Consider the following 25,914-nt stretch of genomic DNA (forward strand, 5'->3'; position numbering starts at 1 on the left):
CAAAAACTCAGGGCTTACAGCTCAAGCTGTGTTTTTATGTGAATCAAAGAAAGTATATACCAGTTGAAAACAAAAACCTCCCATTGTGCAAAATTTGCAGTCTTATTAGCATCATAAATGGAATTAGGACAAACCCTAACTTTTCCTGTTGTGTTCACAGTACAGACTTTCTCCCTGTGAAATGTTATCATTCATTAAAAAGCAAAAAAAAGACAATTGAAGGCAAAGAGTACTCCAATTTGAAATCGCAGTTTTCAGTAATAATAATAATTGATTACACTTATATAGCGCTTTTTTGAACACTCCACTCAAAGCGCTTTACAGGTAATGGGGACTCCCGTCTACCACCACCAATGTGCAACATCCACCTGGATGATGCGACGGCAGCCATAGTGCGCCAGAACGCTCACCACACATCAGCTATCAGTAGGGAGGAGAGCAGAGTAATGTAGCCAATTCATAGATGGGGATTATTAGGAGGCCATGATTGGTAAGGGCCAATGAGAAATATGGCCAGGACACTGGGGATACACCCCTTCTCTTTACAAGAAATGCCCTGGGATTTTTAATGACCACAGAGAGTCAGGACCTCGGTTTTACGTCTCATCCGAAGGACGGTTCCTGTTTACAGCATAGTGTCCCTGTCACTATACTGGGGCATTAGGACCCACATGGATCGCAGGGTGAGCGCCCCCTGCTGGCCCCACTAACACATTTTGCTATCTTGTTTCCCAAATTAAAGAGAGATTAAACCTATTGATTCAACATATATGGTTCAAATATAAAAACCAATTATAAGTTCCTTTTATTGTCTGGTTTTGTAATCATACCAATATAAAATTGGAAGGTTTGGAAATTATGAGGGGCCAATTTTGATATCAGTATTTGTTGACCACCAAACGAAAAAGTTTCTGATTCTGTTTCTTCTGAGGAATTTTAAAGTACTTGCCCATGAACACCAAAGACTAGAATATACTCAGAAAACCATGTTTCCCTTAGCTGTAGTCATCCTAAAGCTATGGATGTACTGTATGAATGACTCAATATAGACTGGAGAAGACTAATAGCTAATAGAACCTTATACACCGGTGTGTAGCAGTGACTTAAACTGTGGACCCCTAACCAGAACGTCATGGCTTTCAATTACAAATATTCCTCTATTACATGGATACTAAATATTTGATGTTAAAAAAAGATCATGTTAGCATGGCTAAATTGTTTTGGATCAAAGTATCAGGCATAATGTAAAGCTATTACCTTGAACTTTTGTGGACTTTGATTGCATCAGTTACAAAAAGCCTTGAAAACAGAGCTGTTCTTTGATGTACTGTAATTTCCTCTGAAACCAACCAAAGTAAAGAAAAAACAGCTTGAATGGATTTTTTCAGATGTCCCCTAAAATCATAAATCTGGAGAAGATGATTTAGATATTGTCATTTAAAAAACATATTGCATGCAGAAGCAAAAATTCATAGATGGCCTTATTGCTCAGATACAGTACGTAGATGTAATACCACAGTCTACAAATAGTCTCACCAAAGAATGACTATGTCTGTAGGTGGTTTTTAAAATAAAAGCCTGAATCATGTTTCGCCATTAGCAGGAATGCCAAATTTATCAAAAACCTTAGATATAACATAAGCAAAATCCTGATTGGTTGGTCAACTGTAGGGGTGATTAACCATGACCTCTTACTCTAGTACCGCAATCCAGAAGTACTTAGAGTCTTACTGGACACCCAGGTGCCAAGAATGCACATCCATCATGATAGAGCTGGTAACTGTATATCCCTATCCTGGGAGCTGTTCCTTACCAGGAGGACAAACATTCCTAAGTCAGTGAGCACATGAATGGCTTCTCTGTGGCTTGGACCACAGAGTAGAGAGAGGGGCATCACTGGGAAAGGCACAGCAACACTTAATTCTGTCTTATTAATAAGCATTGCTGCAACAGTGGGGATGTAATGCTATTTTTATTTTTATTATTTTACAATTTTCATTGATATAATTGGAGGTGGCAATCAATAAAGTTGTTATTGCCTTGATCTCTTTTCCTCTGGAATTTTCAAATACCAATTGATCCAGACTCATGAGATTTAGCTGGGCCCATTTGCAAATATACACTTATTGTATGCATATACAGTACGTGTACTTCCATATTTAGTGATTGTATCTGTAATGGAATGGTATAGGCCAGTGAATCATCACAGAGGAATAATAGCCTACAGGAATTATAGTCCATTACTGAATAAAGTAGGTTGGTCACATTGTTTGATAGCGATCTGAGACCTATGAAGTTTCCTTCTGATCACATTAAAAAATAGATTAGAACACCACAACTCCATTTCTCTTTCAGATTTTCAGAACTCCTAAAATGGGATGTGGCTCTCATTTTTGTGTGTTTTTCTGTTGTGAGGTAAAGTTGTAAGAGAATAGAACTCTAGATTGCATCTCTTTCTTCATTTCTGAATTGCAACTGTATAACCCAGATAACAAGGTATAAGATTGAAAGACTCACAATAGAGAAGCATCAAGTTTACTAAATGAGCTGAAACAAAGCTTTTTCACTGAGAGAGATCTATGCAATTTTCACATCTCAACTGACATGCGTAAGATAGAGTACAGTACAGTAAGTACCGCTTACTTTTTAAGAAAATTGTGCTTAAATAAAAGCATATCTTGCGTGTGTACTTTAAGATATATATTTTTTTCATATTCATTATAGTGCGTTGCTAAAATTGCTTTGATTAATCCATTTGACTGTTGAATTCATAGTATTTTGTCTTTGTCCTATCCACCTAATCACCTGGCATTTACTGTAAATAGTATTGAGTTCTTACACTGAGTGTTACACATACTGTAGGAATAAAGGTCTGCATAAAAAAGTTGCGTTTATGTGTTCTAAATCTTAAAAATCAATGGCAGTGGGCAACATTATTATTTTTTCTAAGAGTAATCTTGCTTTTAATTTGTGTGCATATACAGTATATGTATAATTTTGTTAAATGGAGAAATTTAAAGAAGAACAATTTTAAAAAGCTGTGATTTTGTACTTTCAGTAAAAATATTGAATAGAAATTGTGGTGTTACATCTTGCTTTTTTCTGCAAGATAAATATAAAATATAGTTAAATTTACCGTGTTCAGCTAATATGCTGATTTAATGATCACAAATTGTAGGAGAAAGTGAAATTTTCCTGGTTTATTTTTTAAAATACTGACAGATGAAATACTGTGATATGTGAACAGATTTATACACTGACAGCAAAACACCTGTCAAATATATAAATGCTTCCTAATATTTAAATACACCACTTTTTATGTATACAATTTCGATTCTACAGTAACTGCACATATATTTCCCCCCGATACTACTGTAATCCTAGACTTAAACTTAGACTTAATCCTAGACTTAAACTGGTGTCACACTACAGGACTCTAGTCGGAAGGCATGTCAATTTTAATGACTACATTTGCTGAATCTCTCTGCCTTTTCTGTCCTAGAGGGCATCAAATTATTCAACTAGGAATCACAGGGGTTGACTGATTACACAATTCCGTTACGACTTTTCGTCATAGTTCCAAATCTCTAATTGCACCACGAAAGTACCGCGAGGTCGCCTCATTTTGGCAGCCAATCAATGTGGAGCTCACCGGAATTTGAGGAGGAGCACCGCACGAAAGTAAACAAAAACGAAACGACAAATATGAAATGAAGAACAGACATCTGTGCTGGCTCCAAAGTTCAACGAGGCTCTCCTTCATTTGCACGATCCAAAACACTCGCTTTCACTCTCTTTTATTCTTTCCTTGCAACCGCATTGTATGCATCTTACTTCCTGTTGAGTGCTCATTGGCTGTGACTGTTGCAGACACAAGAGCCCACCCCCTATGATTTGCGATTGGCTACAAGAAAATCAAACCTGTTTGACATTATCGTAGTGAGTCATGAAGAGTCGTAGGAGCTATTAAGAGGGCTATAATTGAGTCGCTGGGGGTGTTACACTCCACAACTGACGGTAATGGGTGCGCGCTGTGTTTTTTTTACAATAATGTAAATGAAGGGTACAACTGAAAATCCTAGGAAAAGTCGTGTAGTGTGATGCCGGCTTTACTGATTCTTGTGACTGCATATTTTGCTTTGCCTTTACCATACTGTAAACATAATCTACTTACAGTACCTTTTAGTTAAAATGCCTAAATGACTGTTGTGACAGTTGAACCAAACTAACAGTGTTCTCTAATGTTTTTATGGAGCTTTTTCTTCATAAACAGCTCTACTTCCTTTCAATTTGGACTTGGTAGAATTCTTCATTATACTGTAAATAAATTAATAAATTATCACATTTTACTATACCACAGAGTTATGCTAAGAAGAAAATACACAACTTTTAAATGTCTGAGCCAAACACAAAAGCAAACACATCCAAACAAGATATAGAAACAATGAAAAACCAATGAAGGACATGTAAAGAAAAATCATGTGATAGATGCAATGAATCATAGATATGAATTAATTAGATCTTATTTCATTGCAACTCTGTGGAACATGGAACTATCCTACAACTTCTCATTTCACCTTTTTGCACATATAATTTCAGAAAATAGGTGGAATGATAATTTGTATGAGAGTTCTTTGTCTTCTTAAATTGAAATTGGACAACAGCTACAGTATGTGATCACCATGCCCATAATAGATTGTGACTGCATGTTTCTGGAAAGATCTTTCTCCTTAGGTTTTCTCCTTATTCTTTTTTTTAATTCTAAATAAGAAATGTACAAACATTTTCAGTAAACGCAATGTAAAAAACAGATACTTTGATCAATTATTCATCATGATAATAGCTTAAATGTTTGGTAATTATTTCATTGTATATTAAAATTGTAAAGACTTTCAAGTTGGCCAGTCTTTTTAATGAATCTGTGTATAAATTTCAGAGACTCAAATGCTGTAAATACTGTATAGAGCAGCAGACGTCTTGATCCATTTTTGTTAAATATAAAACTGTTGGCCATCATGCTACAAATAATATGATTTTGGTATAAGGATGTACTTTAACTAAAGGCTTCTTCTGCCAGGCCTTTGTGGCTCATTGTCAATTTGAGTAAGTCATGGTGACTGGGTGATGATGTCCCTAAATACCTATGTGTCGAGCATAGTGAGTGGTGGTTAGGGAAAAAAAAGGAATAAACTCTTTATATAAGACAGACAGATATTCTTGTAACAGTGTTTTGGTGGGAAGTCACCACGGTACAGAATCAAACCTCAGTCCCTGACTCTTGAGCTGAATGTGTTACTATAGCCTCAAATTTCTCTATACATTTAGTGATAAGCAAAAACACTCGTGTTAGTTATCAGGGGTTGATTAGTACCCCTCCAATAATCTCTAAAACAAATTCCACATATTCCTTCTTTAAAACATATATAAAATGATAGGATTATGTCAGAGGGTTAACAAATCTCAGCCTTCTTCCTGCTATTTTTAATTTTTCTTCTTGCAGACAGATTTTTGTAAATCAGCGGAACCTCTATAGTTATAATTTACTAAGTGCACAGTGGTTCACTGTATAGAATGGGCAGTGATAAAGGGAGAGTGATTTCAAAATAAGTATAATACTATTCATTATTGCAACCAACCAAGTTTCTTGAAAATACCTTTCATTTATTTGCAGATGCATGTTTGAGATTATACAAGGGAGCAGTACTAAAGTTACATTTTAATTTACCCTGTGTGTTGAAAAAGCCTTTTAGAAATGTAATTTAAGTTGCATCTTTTTGAAAGATTCAGTGTATTTCTTCTGAAGTTAAATGCATTTCTATGTGTAAGGATGGCTTCAGAATTCTTGTTTTGTCCCTACTTACAGAACATGTGCTCATGCAAATGTTTTTGATGATGGAAAGAAATTGCTGAAAAGAACCTATTTGCCTCATGGAGTTGACAGCTTCCAAAGCAAAGATTTATAGACATTTTCAGCACAAATCTTTTGAGTAGTACATCTGTTCTCCTAAGTGCTTGTTGTGAATGATAAAGCCTTTAACTCTACTCTGGCAGGTTTATGTTTACTGTCCAAAAAAGGAACACAATTGAAAAAACTACATATGCAATATTTTAAAATAGAATTGTTCACAGGCACTGTGCCGATTGAATATGATTTGGGTGCTATGTAGACAAGAGGTTATTTTCTGACATTTTTGGAGTATTATATCAATGCATGTCTTTGAAGATGTTTCTGCTAATATACTATAAACAATGTATATATATTATATGTATAGCAACATATACAGGTAGCTTAACAAAATAATGGGAGGAAGACAAATCTAAATCCCCAATGATCAACAGCTCTATAAGATATAAATACTGATCACCAGAACATTCTATCCCTGCAATTAATGTTAGCATCTCGGTTAACAATGCTCTACCCTCCCCATAGCATTGCAAATGAAACATCCCTTTTTAATGTTGATGGTGGTTCCAGTTACAGTAATATATTAACATGGCCAGGATACCACCCTTTAAATTGAATTCAAGTCAGATATGTCAATAAGAACAAAACAAAGGTAAAAAAACAAAAGTCCATTTATCCCATCTTGTCCATTTGGTAGTTGCTACTGTGGTATTATGCCAGGGCCGTGCCCAGTGTGGAGGCGTAGCCCTGAAGGAAGGGCTATGAGATGATGAGCCACACCTGAGCGGCTCCTATAAAGGCACCCTGGACAGCCCCGAAGGGATGAGCTGGGACAACCTCGGAAGGGGGGGAGTTTTTGCACTGATGGTCCTGGAGGGGGGATTGTACCCGTGTAAGGCGTTCTTTTTCTTGTCTTTTCTTTTTTTTTTCTTTTTGCCTGTCCCCTCAGGCATTTTCCCCGGGGCAGGTACACACATAACTTTTTCACACACAGAGTTTTTGTTTCGGTTTTTGCCTTACACGCCCTGCTCTGTGCTAGTGGTTACTTTTTATTTTCCAGGCTAGAAATAGGGTTAGCCCAGCCTGGAGGTTGCAAGGCACAGCAGGACACTTTCTTTTTGCCTTTTTGTTTATTTTTTCACTTCTTTTTGTATTATTTTCCGTCACCGCTTACCTCACACCTGTGCTTCCGCCCCCTCACACGGGGGCGTTGACTTTTTACCGCTGGTCGCCGCGGCACCTCCAACTCCGCACTGTCACACTACCAGATAGCTCTGCTTATCTTATTACAATCACATTTTGAGTGTTTATCTGTAACCACTTACTGTAAATGCAGTTAAAAGTTTTTGATGCATTCATATACCTGTGTCCCAGTTCTCTATAATGTTCCCAGAGAAAATACTGGAAGAGATGTATAGATCAAAACAGTTTCTCAGAATATTATTATTATTATTTCCTTTCATCGTGTTACTCTGAAGTATTTTGAAAAAATGCACAGAAAGTTATCATTAAAATTCACAATTACACTAATTCAGTTTAAATAAATGATTTAATGGTGTATAATACTATAAAATTTGGTTGCCTTTGTGTTTTTTACTTTTATGTTAAAAATAAGTTATTTACTTTAAATATTTATTGCATTTTTAATGTGACATTCCCTTAAGTGCTTTTGCATTTACATGTGAAATACACTGATCCCTGGCAGTAATTCCATAGGATTTGAGTGATTATAGATTATATTAAACTGGATCAGTTAAGGCTAAATGAAAGACAGAGCAAGTTCTTATCCACCATCTGATGAACTTGGATCATGTTTAAAGAATGTTGCCATCAAAGGTGTTCTTTGTGAGTGGTTGTTTAGTCCGACTTTAGACATCAGGGATCACATCACATTTAAAGCATTTTCCTTTTCAAAAGAGAAATTGGTGAACTTTGTAAACATACAGTACATGAGAAAGTAAACATGCATTGAGTGATCAAATGTGCCTGTACTGTAAATGCTATAAAATGCATCTGTGTTGCTGTCTGAAGTGGATACACACCTCAAATCTTAGAAAGCCTTTACAATTTTGTGATCAAATGAACTACTGAATGATTCTACTATGGTCCAGAACATTTTACTGTCTGAAAAGAATCCAATCATCTCTACATTATCTTTCCTTAAATGTTAACAACTTAATTATGTGGTCAGATTTCCTGCATTCCTTACTTAACTTCTTTGTCTGATGTCTGATCTGGCTTATTTTAATTAGATATCTACATTTCGCTCAGCCAAATATCTTGACCATTTATTTACTGACAGAGTAGCATAGATTGAGATATGAATCAAGTTATACTGCATGTTGCTTTTTAAATAGCTTCAACAAAAGCTCTGCTTAAAAACACATTTACATGTACTTCAAATCTGCCTCAAATGTTCTAGTTTTAGCCAAGATGTTTGAAAAGAAATGCTGTTGGAAGTTAAGATTCCAATCCCGTCACTGCTGAGATATGGCTCTGGTCGAAGTCACAACTGATCTGCAAAATTAATCTGTGGTGTCCATCAGTGTTCTATCCATTTATTTTCAAAATACATATTATTATCAACTTGAGATTTGAAATTATTGGTAAACATAGGTTTAACTTTTATGATTATGCTGGTGAAATACAACGTAACGTCTTTTTAAAACTATTTTAAATTATATGTCATCAGGTCAACCTTTGGTTTTATTTGTCTTGATGATATCATTTGAGTGTCTCAAAATTGATGAAAAATAAACCAATATAAGACTGAAGTGTTATTAATGAAGCTTCAGACACAGTCTGAAACAAAGTCCACAGATTTTGGTATCTCAAGCTTGTATTCCTTTTAGGGTCAGGTTGTAGCATGCAGTATATGTTTTGATAATTATTTATAGTATGCACAAAACTATGCTGTACATACCTCTAGGGTTGAAACTAAAACTTGAAAAGATCATAGAATTTGCTGAAATCATTTTCCACTACATATATGTTCTCATACAGTAACTGCAAACTTCTAGCCAAAGAAAACTCAAAGTTCTTTGAGTCCACATTTGAGAGCACACATCTGAAAGTACTTAACTTATTGTATAGGGATTTATTAACACAGAGAGTTGCACTGCAATTTAATTGAATTTGTTCATTTCCACTTTGCACTGAAGCAGCCATTTCACATCTCTTCTTTACTCTTTAACTACATGACTGTCTCTATCATTAAGCAAATGTTATAATAAATCATGCATTCTTCATCCGAAGAGGCTTGATTTGAAAAGTTGCCACGTTTTTGTTTCTCAGTTACGCACACTGAACACATGCAAAATACATAGTGTATTTGCTGAATATAGTAAATTACTGCAAAGCATTTGGCTCTGTCCAAGACAGGCAATAATTAGTTGAGTTAGTGACTGAAGTAAGAATTGGAATTTGCCAATGGAGGGAGGAATGAAGATGTATGGTTTGACATTTTCACACAATTCTCTTACCAAGTAGACCATGCAGATTGCTTGCTAAGTATATTTTTTTAGGAAATCATGATTTTCATTTTTTTTATTAATATTTAAACAAAAAGCACTCAGCTTTACCTTAATATGGATCTGTGTAGTAATCTCAAGAAAGTAGAGTTTAACCCTGCATTTCCTTCTTCTCCTGCAGAAAATGCAAGCCCTTGTGCAGTTACACTTTCTCTACATTAATATTTATTTTTTGCTGCCTGAACATTTGAGGTTTAATAACTTGTGGCACATGATTGGTGAACCTGGAAGAGCAAATTCATTAATCTCAGGGATCTAAGCGGTACTGAAAGAAAGGACATCTCGTTTGTTATCGGGTTCAATGAGGTAGTCCTGATCTTTAATTATCCTTCTGAATTCCACATGCCATTCGTCAAGATGTCACTGCAGAGTGGGAAACACTACCTCCCACATACTGTCCAAGGGAAATGAATGGTACACCTGAGCTGAAAAGTATTGTAAGACAAGAATGAATGGCTTTCCAAATTGGAAATGCTTTTTATCATTTAATTTTCTTTTGCCCTTCATGATCTAGATTTATATTTGATTAGAGTAGAATATTCAGATAGAAATGAATGCCCTGTCTGACTGTGCTGTTCATCAGCCTTCAAAATATTTTGTTAATGTTTATTAGCACATACACACTACAGTTCTACTTTTCTGCACATTACAGATGTCTGTCTGATATTAAGGAACAGATGCAACAGAACTTTCTAAGGATAAACCGTAATAAAAGCAAGGTTGTACTCAGAGGCTCCCAACCTCAGCTTCACAAGTTAGTTACTTATGCTGGTGCTGAATTCAAACCTGTGCTGTAAATTAGAAATCTTGGAGTTAGTTTTGACGCTATGTCATCATTAAAAGTGTTTGTTAGAGTAGTCACTAGGGCATCTTTCTTCTGCCAACACAACATCACTTGTTCTACCTAATCCTCAAATATTAGTACAATCCATTTTTCTGTGATCTGTAAAATTCAGAGTGGACTTTAAGGATCTTCTGCTCAAGTATGAAGTATTAGATGATCTAGATCCAGGTTACCTTAAGTCTGCATTGCATAAGCACATCTTAAACTGAGGCCATCTTATTTAGGCCTTTTCAAACACCAAGCTGCACACAGTGAGTGACAAAATGTTCTTGAGTGTTCTTGAGTGAGTTAGTCTGTGAGACTAAGTGTAAAACTCCATTACAGACTCATCAACATTTTAAAGAATATGTACTGTACATATTAAAATATCACTTAAATCTCACTCACACATTTGTGTGATAATTTGGATTTCTTTTAAAGCTCTCATAATTCAGATTGTATTATTATTGTAGTTGTTGTTGTTGTTGTTGTTGTTGTTATATTCTTTTTTATTAAAAAACAGCTTTTCATATGGGCAGTTATAATTCATGTTGGGAATTGCCAGAAAACCATTGTTAGATGCACCTTACCTCTTAAGCTTAGAAACAGCAGGGGGAAAGGAGAAAGATTCAGGGCAGTGTTTATCGTTTGCCCTTTGTAACATAATGTTAGTTCGACAGGCAGGCAAGCACAATAGGGAACAGCAGCACTGATGTCAAAGCACACCATTTTTCACCTGCACTAACACTCATTGCTTTCTATGAATTGAGTTGGAAGAGTTCCTACTGTTTTCACTTAGCCCTTATCCTGTGGGAAGCACTCAGCACAAATGTAAAGTGTTCATTGTGCTTGTCTCTAAAAATGGACCAGTTTGTACTTGTATTGTAATTGTGTACTGTTTGCAGCTGTGTAATAGCATGCTTTTCGATGTCCATTGCTATATAGAAAGCAGAAGAAACTGACATTTGCTATAGTTTAAACTTATATTAAACATAAGACAATTCTGCATCTTTTATTCCCTAATTAAATATTTGTCTTATGTTTTGTACACTTTTCAGACAGAATGTATGATTGAGACTTTTTTAGAACCACTCTTTACTCAAGACTCATATAATTAGCTGTGAGAACAGATTTATTTCATTAAATATTTTAACCGAATGTAGTAACAGACAATCAACTATCCATGATTAGAATCTTAAACATTTCTCTTCCTGTGAATCTGATTTAGAAAACTCTATGTTTACCCAATAGGTAAATATAAATATCCTTCAGTGGATGTTGAAATGCATGCACAGAACACATTGGTAATTTTATTAAACACCTACTGTAGATGGTTAAATGCCAAGGGAATCTACAGGCCCTGAAAATATAACCCCTGTTTGGTGCCACAGACTAATGATCTCCATTAACTCTCCACCACGATCAGGCAGAAAGATCAGAGTGAAGCAACTTTGACAGCACCTGGCCCAGAGTCACAGATAATAGGCTTCATTTACTCTTACTATAGAGATGTCTGTACTGGTCTTTTACAAGGGTACACTAATAGTATTTTACTTTAGTAAAAAAAAAGTCTTTGGATCAGAGTCCATTAACTCATAGACCTCTTAGGCCTTCAGTTCCCTGATAGTCAACCGCCGTAAAAGGTTCAAAAGATAACATATCCTTGTGCATTTTGAGAACTCGTGTGGAAGCAGTACTTTGTGATTTATGTATACAGACCAAGCAGAATGTCTTCAAAGCATGTATCACAAATAAACTTTATAGTTAAAATGTGCACAGCAGTCAGTATTTTTAATAAATCTCTCATAATTAATTATTGCAGGCAAGGAAACCATATTTTTAATTAGATAAACAATCTTCTGTTTTTTCTAACATTTCATGTAATTGTATGTCTTCTGAGCTCTGTTTTGTTTAGCCTGGGTTACACAGACATGCTTAATAAATATAACATTAAAATTAATAATGCTAATGATAAACTTTATTTTGTACAGTATCTTTAAAAATATCATCTCAAAGCAGCAGAAAGAGTAAAAACAGTGAAAACAAAACAGTAACAAAGACAATAGATAATAAAATTAGCATAAGGAAAGATAATGGATTGGAAATGTAGTGGAAGATACAAGGAGCAGGCACAGACACCAATTAAATAAAGCCTTTGTGAAGAAGCAGGGTCTGAGTCTGAATTTTAACGTACTCAGGATAGGTGACTCTCTGATATCCTTGGGGATAGAATTCCATCACTGTGGGGCATAACAAGAGAAGGCCCTGCACTTGGAGGACAAACAAGAGGCCAGAATCAGATGAACGAAAGTTGTGAGGTTGGGAGTAGGAAGATAATAAGTCAGATAGGTATTGAGGAGCCAAGCTATGTAGACACTTATAGGTGAACGTGAGGATTGTGAAGTATAGGTGACTCTCTGATATCCTTGGGGATAGAATTCCAGCACTGTGGGGCATAACAAGAGAAGGCCCTGCACTTGGAGGACAAACAAGAGGCCAGAATCAGATGAACGAAAGTTGTGAGGTTGGGAGTAGGAAGATAATAAGTCAGATAGGTATTGAGGAGCCAAGCTATGTAGACACTTATAGGTGAACGTGAGGATTGTGAAGTCAATACAAAACCTGATAGGAAGCCACTGCAAGGACTCCAGGACAGGAGTAATGTGTTCACTTGCATGTGACCTAGTAAGGATTCTGGCTACCGAATTCTGGACATACTGAAGTTTGTCTGGATGTACAGTAGATTCCCCCGTGAGCAGGACTTTGCTTTAATCAATTCTAGAAAAGAACCATGTGTTGACATGCAATGTGGTGATGTTGGCAAGACCATCAGAAGGGGGGTATATTCTTTTTTTTAAAACTTTTTTTATACACTTTGCATTATTTTAAACCAATATACTGCAGTACTGAAGTAACTTTAAAGTGTTTTTGGCACCTTATATAAGCCTTCACCAATGCCTTCCAATTTTCTCCAAATATTTTGTTCTTATTTAAATTCCAAAGAAAAGTTTCAAGTAGTATATGACATATAGTATATAAAACATAATCGAAAGTACTGTACATTCTGTTGAAGGATTCTATCAGTGGTTTTATAAAATAGAATTTTAGTGCTGACAAAGTTTTACTTGGTCACCCATTAATAGTTAATAATGCTTAGAAGACTCAGAGTCACAGTTCCAGCAGTGAACTTCCAAAGAGTGAGCCAAATATGAAAAATCTATATTTAATTGATCTACTGAATTCTACACAGTACTATCGAATAAGTAGCTGCATCAGCATTTGTAAGCTGCAAAGGAAGCTGAAGAAGGTTCCACAGCTGAAATGTTGTTTCTTTTTTTTACTTTTCAGCATGGAATGAATCTTTACCTGTTCCTACACAGCACTATAATTTGTTTGACACACAGATGTGCCAAAAACATACTGTAGGGACAGCAGAATAATGTATAAATGAGTATTGGTACAGGGAATCAAAAAATAATAATAAGTCATTGAATTATGTTGGATACTGTGCTCAATGTAAACAACACCCACAATTGACCCTTTTTCTACTCTGATATATTATTGATTTTCTGAACCCGCTTGATGCTTTTATTTACTAACTCCATACAATACAGAATTTTCTCCATTCCCAATTAGGTTCATAATTATTTTCTGCTCTTCACAATTCATGTCACGCTTTTTATTCTTATCGGTTCCTGTGTCTCTAATTTGATGTTATCTAATGCTTTGATTTAAATACTCTATATCAATCTTTCTAGAAAGACATAATATAAAACCTGAAACACAAAAAGAAACTAAAATAAATTTGTATCAAATATTATATAATATTATAAATATATTCACAAATATTTTTGTTTTACAGTGAGTATCCTAATACATCTGGGATTGTTCCGGTGAAAATTGTGAAAAGTTATTTTGATAACCAAAGAAAAACGAGAGGGTAATAGTGACAGTATTTTCAATCTGTGCAGGGTACACTTCTTTGTCTGACATTTTTTACCGTATTTTGTATTGAATCAAATTTTAATTGGTATATAAAGAAACAGGTAAAAGTGTATTCCACGCTGAATGAAATGAGACACACTACTTGAACTGAGCTGACATTGTGGTTCTGTACGTCTCTCCATGAAATATCTTTAAATGTGATGTTCTGAAAGGAAAACCTACCTAGAAATTTAAAAAAAATGCACAGACTACGTTATAAAGTGTAAGAGGTGAAGGTCATAAATTAAAATAGTTGCTCCTTAATGAGTAGAATTTAACCTTTACGAGGAAATGATACTAACACTAATTTTAAATATTTTTGTTTGCTATTTTTTCCCTTTTCTCTGAATCTATTTTCATATTGGAAATGAAACTGTAGGCATTGATTAAACAGCTGAGAAATAATTATTGAATCACAAACAAATTAGATTTTAATGTGACAACTCTTAACATTTTTTGTCCCCCCCACGCCTTCTTTCTGTGAATCTCAGAGCTTAATGTTTTAATTTTAAAAGTCTTTTTTAATTCAGGAGATACTGTATAGACTGTAAATATACTGATTAAACATGTCCGTTTTAATTAAAGGAATTGTTTCTTGTGGTTTTTAATCAATCTTAACCAGTAAGTAAATATTTACCTGTTTGTTTGTATTCCCCAGATTTTTCACGTATCTATCCACCTTCAGGTCAGACTCATCGTTGTACTTGTTGTGTTTTGGCTCAAAGTCTGTATGACTGATCTTCTGATTCCTGTAGCTTGGTACAAATTCTAATTGGTTCTCCTGGTTACTTTTATAAAAAGACAATCATTTTCACAATGTGGATCCATTATTTGGAATGTAGAGGAGGGTTGTGAATCTCTCTTGAGTTTATGGTTGTTTCATTCTGATCAATGCTTTGTGCAGGATAGATAAGCATTCACCTTTCATTTGTTCTGTTGCAGTATCCTTGTGGCTAAAAACACTATTTTCTTCCTAACGAGACATTCATCTTATTGCTGCCCAGCAACATTTTTCACGTTGGAAACTGCACTAAGTCATAGTCCTTCTTCACCTTGGTTTCCTACAGTATACTGCATATGCTTAGAATGCCTTTGGTACTGATAGCCTGGCCTTCATGACCTGAAGTACACGAAGAGTATTATTAATGTATATTGCATCACAACATTTTGCTTTTCTAAACTTACTGTCTCTGATGTATGAGAAATAAATGTAGACACTAGAGAAATGCACTAACTGCAGCAAACTGTGATCAATGCAAAATGCACTAATTAATTTAGTTTTTGCCATAGTTCTAACAGTAATTAATCTCTAGCTATGATAATAATTGGGGCATTAGGACCCACATGGACCGCAGGTTGAGTGCCCCCTGCTGGCTCCACTAACACCTCTTCCAGCAGCAACCTTAGTCTTAGCAACCTTATTTTGTCTGTTTTTTGTATAACCGAAAATATTTTTACCTTGACAAACCCAAATTCTTTATTTGAACTCTGTTTTTAAAAACCTGATAGTGGTCTTATAAATTTAGGGGTAGTCTCCGTCTAGGAATATATGAATCATATTACAATTACAGAAACATTTGGAAGTACAGTATCATATGGAGGTCAACTTTTGTGCATTTTATAATGCAAATTATAATTTATATCGTGTTAATTAAGATCTAGATGTGTTTTGTAGTGTATAAAATGTCTTTTTTCATGTAATTAATATAGTTGATTGTTGAAATTAACCATGGTGTGCTCTGGAGTCTTTTTATGTGATAAATGTTAATAATGCACATGTGTGTTGTAGGACTAACACCAGAAAACTAGTGGATGCAGTGTCAAATAGTCTTTCAAATATACTGAAAATTTTGCAGGGATTTTTTTTGTCTGATCCATTTTGAGGTACTTCTTTTATTGTGATAGTCATAGTTTCTAGGCAGATAGCAGGCAAATGTTTTAGACATGCAGTCATGGTTTTTCTAGAAGTCTGAAGATCTAGTCAAAAAGCTGTTCACACTCACAGATCAAAAATACAGAAATAATACTTGTCAACCCCAAGAAACATCCCTAACACTGTTAAGCTCAATAAGAGGAAATTATGATATCCTCCAAAGAATGTATCTATAGTTTAAAAATAAAAAAGACATACATTTCTAAGCTCCTACAACCACCACCAACCCTGTTATGATGAAGGGGTGCAGATATAAGACATTAAAATGTTTTTTTTTACTTCTGAGACTTTAAAGACCTATCTTTTTATATTACTTTCCAGCTGTGCCTATGGTTTCGTCTCAAATCACCTGCTATTTTCTTTTTTCTTGTCAAATGTTTGCTCTTTTGCTTTTCCTAACATACAGACAACTTTTTGACAGCCCGTAATTAGGATTTCTGGCTTTTGTACAAATCAGCCTTCGAAGGCAGCTCTGCAGCTGATATTATCTTTCTAAAAGCAGCTGTGCCTTTGCAGAGGGAAAGAGTGCCTCTGATAGAACTGCTTTCTAAAGGTGACCGTGGGTTAAACTGGCAGCTTATTAACACGGCACATTGTCAACAAACACCTTGGACAAAGGAAGGTGTGCTTCAATTTGCTGTCTCCTTTAAAAGTGTAATGAGCCTTAAGTTGACATGCTGAGAATCTGCAGTTAACTGAAACAGGAAGTGCTGTCTGCTGATGTGAAATGAGGAGGCTAATAAGGTACTGAGTAGCTGTAAGTGAGATAAGCAAGTCAGATAATTGAAAGGTCCACCTGTGCCTTGTTTTTCCCATTAAATGAGAAGCCTAAATGAAGTTTGCATGACTGCTGTTAGGTGCCTGTATCATCTGCTGCACACTGAAAAATACTGACCGTTAGCAGCTGTTTCAGTCTCCCAAAATAGCAGCAATCAATGCTCTTCCTTTACAGTTCATAGGGATTAATCCTAATAATTTTCTCCATGCTCTTTCTGTTTTGTTCAAATGTGCCCATTCTCAGAAAATGACTAGGGTTAGAGTGACAAAAGGATTTGGATATTCTACTACAAATTCAAAAATTGGAAGCTTCCTAAATAAAAAAAAAATAACATAATATCTTGAATCACATCCCCACACCTGTAATACACTGTATTTTAATAGAAATAAATCCTATTGCCTTAATTGTCCTGTTGAAAATAGATTATTGTATGTTTTTTTTTATTGAAATGCATGTTTATTATCCTTGTAAAATGTGAACTATAATACAAGTGACAAATGGAAGCAGAATACTAGTATGGTAATACTAGAATACTATTTAGCTAAAACAAGTTAAATATGGGCTGTGGGAGTATAGAACAAGCTACTTAGCCATGTTGTTGAAGCTGATATTCTAGGTTCTTTTAAAAAAAGGCTGGATGAAAGCCTTGGATCATTTAGCTAATACTGTAACTACTAAATTGTCTAGATGGGGTGAATGGTCTCTCATTTGTAACCTTTCTTATGGTTTTAGGTAACACGTTATAATTCTATAGTTTTTGACAAAAGCTGTAATATTTGTACAGGCAAGAATGACTCATCCTGTTCTAATTTATTGATTCAAACAATACATTTATCTTGATATTTGTAAGATAGTATGATCTCATAGAAGTGCAGTGGATATGTATTTGATTTATAGTTTTGTGGAACATGATTTCCTTGAATGAAAAATTAAAATAAGAATGTCCGTTGATCTATATTTTCTGAGTCAGGATTTTTAATAGGGGGACAAAATGGGTGATATGCCTTAAACTAACCCCACAAATAAAACCTTATTATGAATGTCCCATCTGTTATCTTGTGGCATGTCTTCCAATTATTTGTCATCCGATATGTCAGAGCTGCAATGAATACTAAGCATAACAAGCATTTCAGTGCCCTACTGCTCCTCTCAGTGACAGAGAGGCAATGACCTTTTGCTGAAGACCATACAGCTGAAAAGGTGTAATTGGCATAAGCACAATGACAGACTGCTTGTAATGTTTAGAGACATTTAGGTCAGCAGCAGGTGAACATGAAGTCAGCCTCTAATAACTACTGCATATGAGCTTGCACATCAGGAAATGTTTCCTGTGATTCTATCACGGAACTTAAATTAATTGTTTGCATGTTTACAGGAAGCGGCTGTTCTGTGATTCTATCGGCTGATGCTCTGTTTTCTTTAGTGTGTGGTTTATTATCATTTATATTCAGTATTTAAGAAAAGTGACTGGCTTTGCACTCTTTGCTCTAAAGCTGTTCAAGATCACAGCAAAATGAAGAAATGTGTTGGTTTGCATCACTGCATAATGCATTACTGATACATTGTGAAACTGAACTCAAAACCTTGAAGAGCATCATTAAGGAAACTCTGTAAAGTGTAGTTAGCTGTAAATTAACTGAACATTGTTCATTTTTAACAATGTTGAAGAAAATACAGAAAAACCCAAAAGCTCTAAGCAGTTTCTTAATTCAATGTGGTTATAGTTTTCAGTTTAAAGAAAATATGTTTCTGAATCATTATTACTGTTTTAAAAAATAAACATGAAACCCTAAAAAGGCGTAATCTTTATTAGTGCATATGTAGAGAAATAAACTATTTTAGCATTTTGTTTACAACTGTAGTCTGCTTTTTTAATAGTATACTTATGTTAAATTGTTTTTTTTATTGATTTAAAAAGTAATAATACATTTCCAACCATTGTCTCTCTTCTGCTTTTTTCTGTCCCTCCATAATTACACAGCTATACGAACTGAAAAAACTGTTCTATGCAGACTGTAAATTTTCCAGATTAGTCTGTACTCTTTTAACCTGGACAAGGAAGACATAATGAAAAGAAGCAATTTATAGTGAGTGCTAGCATTTATTATTGAATCTAACCAGATAAATCAGATTCTGAAAGGAAGCAGTTCTTTGTTATCACAGGCTGCAAAATGATAAAAGTAGGAAGATTTAAAGGACATCTTAGCCTCATTTTTAGTCACAGTACAAAAACCCTTGTGTTAAGACCATTACATAATTAACAGATTTTTGTGTCCTAATTAAGAATCATGAGTGACTTCACAAAATTCAATTAATTCTTAATGTAGAGCAGTAAAAACAAGGGAAACACTTTAAAAATGAATACCCAGGCACTGCATAGACTCCATGCACAAATTTCAGCACCAAATTAGTCAACAGCTCAATAGGAAAAATGGTGTTATGATTACAAATGAATTTGAGTAAATCATTGCCAGAGTTGTTTGGAAAATATGAACAGATGAGTATGGCTTATACTGTTGTACTGCTAAGCAGAACATTATAAAACATATCTACAGTACATTACAATACATAACACCTTTTGTACATGACAAACTTTATTACAGTATTTTATGCCAGCGTCATGAATAATGGACACTTTTGGACTGAAGTTGGACTGAGTACGGTTAGAGTTTGCTTGCACATGTACCTAAGTACTGTATGTGTGTAAGGTAACAAATGTTTGAAGTTTGTTTTCCACTTAAAAAAAACAAATTTAGCTTTTAGGTTATAACCTGAATACACTAACATCAGCAAAACCTGTGAAAACTTATTTTACATTTTTTGGACATTGTGTTTTTTATTTTTGTTTATGATTATTAACGTATTTATTTTCTGAGGCTCTGGTGAATCTGTTCAGCTTTAATGCTGTTATAGTTTTCATCTTTGTCATTGACAGTTGTATTCTTCAGCATACAGTGGTTTTCTTCCTCTTGCATCAGTGCCAGACTTCTCCTGATACTATGATAGCATATCCATCATGTTTCTTAGATGCTATGCCGACATTTTAGATTTGCCTCTTCAAAACTGATATTATATCAAAGTTATCTCACATCTTGCCACACTACAGAATGCAGAAAGTATCTGGTGGTTTCTCTTTATACTTTTTGACTCACATCACTGTTCTGTCTCTTTGCATTTTATACCTGGGTTACTTGTCAAAAAACACTTTTGTTATATCCTAGTTTAGGGGTGTCCAACTCCATGCCTGGAGGGCCACTGTATCGAATTAATAATTTCTTTAAGTGCCTTTAAGGTGCTACAGTGACCTATAAAAGCAATTGGAATGCTGCCCTTCAGGACTGGAGTCGGGCACATCTGTTATAGTTAATTTAAAACTTTTTTGCCATATAACTAGTTAACTGATTTTTTTTGTATTTTTCAACTTTAAGAAAATACTTTTACTAGACCCTGCTACATCTTGTTTAATCACGTATAAATTAATATGTTGCATGGAGAATGCCTCTTATTTAATGTACCTGTATAAATGTCATCTTGCACAGTTTGAGGGTGAGGACTGCTGAGCAAAGCTGAATAAACAAGGCTATGCATTCTAAACTGGTATAAATAACATCTCTTATTGAATAAAAAGCCACTTTTCACTCAATATCTTAGCATATAACATTATTATAAACATTATACTGGCATATAGCATGATTCCATTTACAAAGAATTTCTAAAATAAAAAGAAAACTTTTTACTGTGAATGTTTGCTGTAAGGTTGGCGGTGCCTTAGTAGGCAAGGCAAGTATTAAAATAAAGGAATTCTGGGAAGCATTATCTTACTTCCCAAAGTAATTAGTTTTAAAGTTGTAATTCTGGCACTAAATGTGTCACTAGGTCTTTATTTTTCTTTTTTTTCATCCTCATTTGGATATATTTAGATTTGGAAAGCAAGAAGGGAAGTCAGTCTAAAATGCTAATGAAGTCTATCAGGAAACCACTGACTTTATGGATCAGTGGGTGAGAAAATAGAATGTTTATCATTAATGTCTGTCAGTGCAGCAACAAAGTCACTATTGCTCTGTTACATAAGCAAATATTTTTTCCCAGGGACATGTCATGCCAACTTTAAATTGTTTCTAGATTGCCTCACCTTATTCTTTCCAGCTACTGTATGTACTTAAAATAAGTGTATATATACCTATTTACAACAGTCTTATTACATATACAGTACGCCTTCTTTAGCAATCATCTGTTTCTTTTTCAAATGCAGGAATTACAAAATGAATTTAGTCTGCAAATAAAACAATTGCTAGAGGTCTGTACTTACACTGAATACAATTGATGGCTGCATTTTTTACTTTAAATTCCAAATCTTCTTGGAATTCTGTTTCTAATTTGTTGCAAATTAATATATATATATATCTTTTTATAGTTTTGGAATTATGCATGGACTTGATGCAGAGATGCATATAAGCAAATTATGTTCTGTGGCTGAATGTGTGCATGTAATTTATAGTACAAATATTCAGATAATGTTCTTCATAATGCTATGCAATTCATCTGAGATTGGGATTAGGATTAGTTACAATTTTAGTAATAATAAATGTTAATTTCCAGGTGTGGATCTATGGAAGATGGCCCTGTATAGGACTGCCATTCTGCCTTGGGTAAGAGTAATACTGTATGTTGTCAGTCCTGCCTTGTGCCTGTGCTTCTGGGAATATCTCCAGTCATGGCTGGACCTGACGGCGGCATGATTTTCAGTGATCACAGATTATACTGGAGTGATTAAAAATTATATGTGAGATGTTTATAGGAAATGTAGCGCAAGTACATAGTATTTTCAATATAATTCTAGCATAATTTTAAAATTAATGCTATAAGTGTGACAAGGTATTTTATTTCTTTTTCAGTAGATGTGAACTTCCTTTTTCTGCAACAAAGCAATTAGTTTAAATATTACCCTTTTAGCTAATCGTGTGCCAGTGTAATTATCATACATGTCACCTCACGTTGTGAAAAGTTGTACCTTTGTCTGTCTTTTTAGATTTCATTTGACACTATCCAGTGTCTGAAACATATCGTTAAAACTATATATGGAAGATATAAATGCAGTTATATTTTAAAATACTCATTATTTTCCCCCTATACTCATTATGTTTCTCTTTGCCTTTTAAACATACATCTACATTCTCTTCAGTAAATGGGATATCTTGGATTGCAGGACTTGCAAATAGATAAAATAAATATTTTACAGAGAAAATGTTGATGAACAGTATTTTGAGAGGCATTAAAAAGCAACAAATGCCACTGGTTCCAAAACTCAATTTGCTGTAATTTAATGCCTCTCATTATATTAACCTAACATTTTTTGTTGACCCTTTAAATTAATTTGAAAAATGCTGCTTTTTTCAGTGGATGTTTGTTTTAGCTAGTGTTTTTAATCAGATTTTAAAATCTATAGTGGAGGGCTCCCTGAAGTAGCACATTTCAGAGCCTCATTAGCACTGGATTAATAATATTTGGATTTTGCAGTGTGTTCAAGTGTTAAATGAAAGAGACAAATGTGTTTTTTGAATTAATCTACATTATTCATCTCCCCTTCAATCAGATCTGTTCCATGTGAAGATCATTTATAGCCATGATTTATGTACAGTATGCTAGGTTACAGTCCATGAGCCACCATAGAATTTTACATTGTAGGTTTTCAAGCAAATAGAAAATAATAATTAAAATTCATTGCATTTGGATGAAACGTTTCCTGCCAAAGAAACCCTAAATGTTTCACATATACAGTATGTGGAGACCCACTTTATCCACCCACCTGATTAATATTCAGTAGCTGTGATCTCCAGTAGCACCACTATATACTGTACAACAGATCAGATGGAGAAGAGAGAAGTGTTTTTCCTACTTGAATTAATACTAATGTAAACAACATCACTTTACTAACCCTTTACAATTTCTTGCATTAGGAATTGTCTTTTCATATAACCCAGTTTGCTCTCCATGAGACACACAGACAGGGAGAGAAGCTGTGGGTCAGCTATTATACGGCGGCACCCCTGGAGCAGTTGGGATTAAGGGCCTTGCTCAGGAGCCCAACAATGTAGGATTCCTCTGCCAGCTGTGGGATTTGAATCAGCAACCTACCAGCCACAGGCACAGATCCTTAGCCACAGAGCCACCACTCCACCCTAAAGGGGAAGTTTAGGGAAGTCAGTTTATGCAAGTCAAATGTGAAATGGTCAGGATACAGAGACTAACTTCCTACTCTTACAAGCAGTGCCATAGGATATTGTATGATCACAAATAATCAAAACTTAAGGGGAATGTCTCATCCAAACAATGGCACTTCCAATAGTACAATGTCCCCATTCATTTTGCTGGAACATATTCTTGGAGAATTATAGTCCAGAGGAAAGATCGCCACCAACTGATCAACCTACACTATAAAACATCATGTTTTTTTCCCCAGAGATCTCCTATCCCAGTGCTGCTGAGATTTGCCCTTGCTTCACTTAATAGTACTCTTTATATACAACAGTTTAAAAATTGACAGATATTAAAAGGTCATCTTAACCTTAACAAAGATTCCTGGCCAAAATACTATAAAATAGTAGTTCCCATTAGGGGTTTATGTATAGTACTGTAGTGCCCAGTTGGGGCACTTTAATGGCTGCTCCGTCCCCTTTGGCCATGCACGTGCAAGGCAGGCTGGGAACAGTGCCTGAGGGGCGGGACTTGGGGGCACCAGACTGCATATAAGGGGGTGGGGGCTGTGAGGCGGGCTCTTCCCGTGTCTGTGTTGGTGTACAGTAGGTGCAGCGCTGTAACCCCTTTCCCTGTGTGTGTACCTTTCCCCAGTTGTGCTTAATAAATGTGTTGTTTAACCTCTTTTCCCAAGTCCTATGCCTGCTCCATTCCTTATGAACCCTGCGGTCGTTACAGTACTAAGAGGATATTTAAGGAAGCTTAGTTTAAGTTCCCACTTCAACAAAGTTTACAAGAAAATTATCAACCATGGTTAAAAGAGAGAATGTACTGTAAAGGTCTGCTAAATAATTGGAGTGGATGCTTTGACTGAGTGTGACTGAAAGTCTTTCATCACAGAATTTAATTATTTTGCCACTGTTCACTGAATTTCTGTCAGTGTAACAGGAGAATGTCACTAATCTTGATGTCTAGATGCACCATTAAAAAATGATAATCCACACTAGACATATCATGTCATAAACCATTGTATTCTCAATACTTATACTACATTATTACTCCTTCAAATGACTACTTCCGTGTGCAGTAATGTAAATGTTATATATATGTATGTAGATATACAATATATATGCACATCTATTTTTATAATATGATTAACTACTTTTTGCTTTTTTACAAGTTCCAATTAATTAACACTACAGAACAATATTTCTGTATGGAAGTTTTTCTTCCAAAGTTAATTGAAACAATTTGCTATACTAGTGTGCAAGTGAAGTGTTTTCTCTTATTTGTTGTTCTTTCAAAACTGCAGGGGATTCTCAACATCCAAAGTGATAATTTCAGAGTCTTTTTTGAGCAAACAATACAGATTAAATACACGTTTAGCATAAAAGAAGCATGAAATTACTAAATCAGCACTCACTTTAAAATATTTATATTTATTACTAAAGAGCAGAATTCAAAGCAGAATTTGAGAAATACTCAAACTGACAGATTATCAAATTGTTATATATTATTTTAAATTAGAATTTAATTGCGATTTCAACTTGTTTAAAGGGCCATAGATGATGTATCTATTGCATTATCAAAATTACCCAATTTCATTTAAGTAAGATTGTCTTATACTGTATGTACTACACAATGGGATGGCTGAACAGCCTTTTAATCACTTAAGTGCATAGCAAAGTGATGTCATTTAGAAGAAATGTGTATTTTAACCATCAGTTAGATCAATTTCACTACAGTGTGGTGTGCTCAATGATATTGCATTTGTATTTCAAGATTTGTTTGAAATTTAGATATAATGAATCATGCATTCTTGGCAGAGGAGACTAAGGATGGTATAAATTATGGTGAAGAGCAATCTGCTTTAGAACGATCTGTCCTTTTAAGCCCCTCTTTTTTCATATGGGTGAACATGTTTTTTTATTTTAATTATATTTTTGAACCAATTAAATGAAAAAAAGTCACAGCAACTCCTACACACTTTGACACCAGCAGCTGCTGTTTGTACAATTCATGTTTCTGTTGCTAGTTTATTCATACAGTATGACCACATGAAGCAGAGCACTGCAATATGTGCAAGAATTGACTTCAGTGTTTTCCTGCTAATGTTTTTACAAACAAATCTTTACTACTACTTAATAAAATGTATAATATGGTGGCAGACATATCAGAAGCATACAGTGTATATAGAAAAGCTTGATGTCAGAGAATTATTATCAGGGAGACAGTAAACAGACAAGCAAAAATCCCACAGAACACCCTGATATTATTTGCAAATAAACTCTTTGCATTAAAGTTCTGCCACTGATCAGGTAAACTATGAACAATTAATATAGGTAGTTCTAAATATTTGAGTGCATAGCACTCCTTCGAAATTTCCCCATGGCTATCACAAATTAATAGATTTCCATGCACCTGTATTCCACTTACTCTGTGTTTTCTTAACCATTTACTGAAAAGGAAAAAAAAACACTCACTCATTCACCTTACATTTGAGATTTCCACCACAGCACTACACTGAAAAATGACAAAAATGCCATCTGAATTCAGGCTCTGTTTGTTTACATTATATTTAGCTCAGAGGAACTGTACACAAGCCTGACCTTGCTTTCCATTAAACAGTGATAAAGTTGCTGTATTTATATTCTCAACATTATTATTAGCATAAACATAATTAAACAAAAAATATATAGGTGAGATTCCAAATGACATTCTTACATCTTTAAGTCCTAATGATATGGGTCCTACCACTTTTAAAAA

The 25,914-nt window shown here is 34.8% G+C and overlaps 1 long non-coding RNA gene across 2 annotated transcripts in view; it reads left to right on the top strand.

The window, feature by feature from the left end:
• Positions 1–25,914, top strand: part of LOC107077689 (uncharacterized) — a 62,132-nt gene that overhangs the window by 25,715 nt on the left and 10,503 nt on the right. For both annotated transcript variants that reach the window (XR_001478685.2, XR_001478686.2), the window contains exon 3: positions 21,553–21,602. This is a non-coding gene — a long non-coding RNA (uncharacterized lncRNA). The remainder of the gene's footprint in view (positions 1–21,552; positions 21,603–25,914) is intronic.

This window comes from Lepisosteus oculatus, chromosome 11 (assembly GCF_040954835.1).
Source record: "Lepisosteus oculatus isolate fLepOcu1 chromosome 11, fLepOcu1.hap2, whole genome shotgun sequence".
Classification (NCBI taxonomy): Eukaryota; Metazoa; Chordata; class Actinopteri; order Semionotiformes; family Lepisosteidae; genus Lepisosteus; species Lepisosteus oculatus.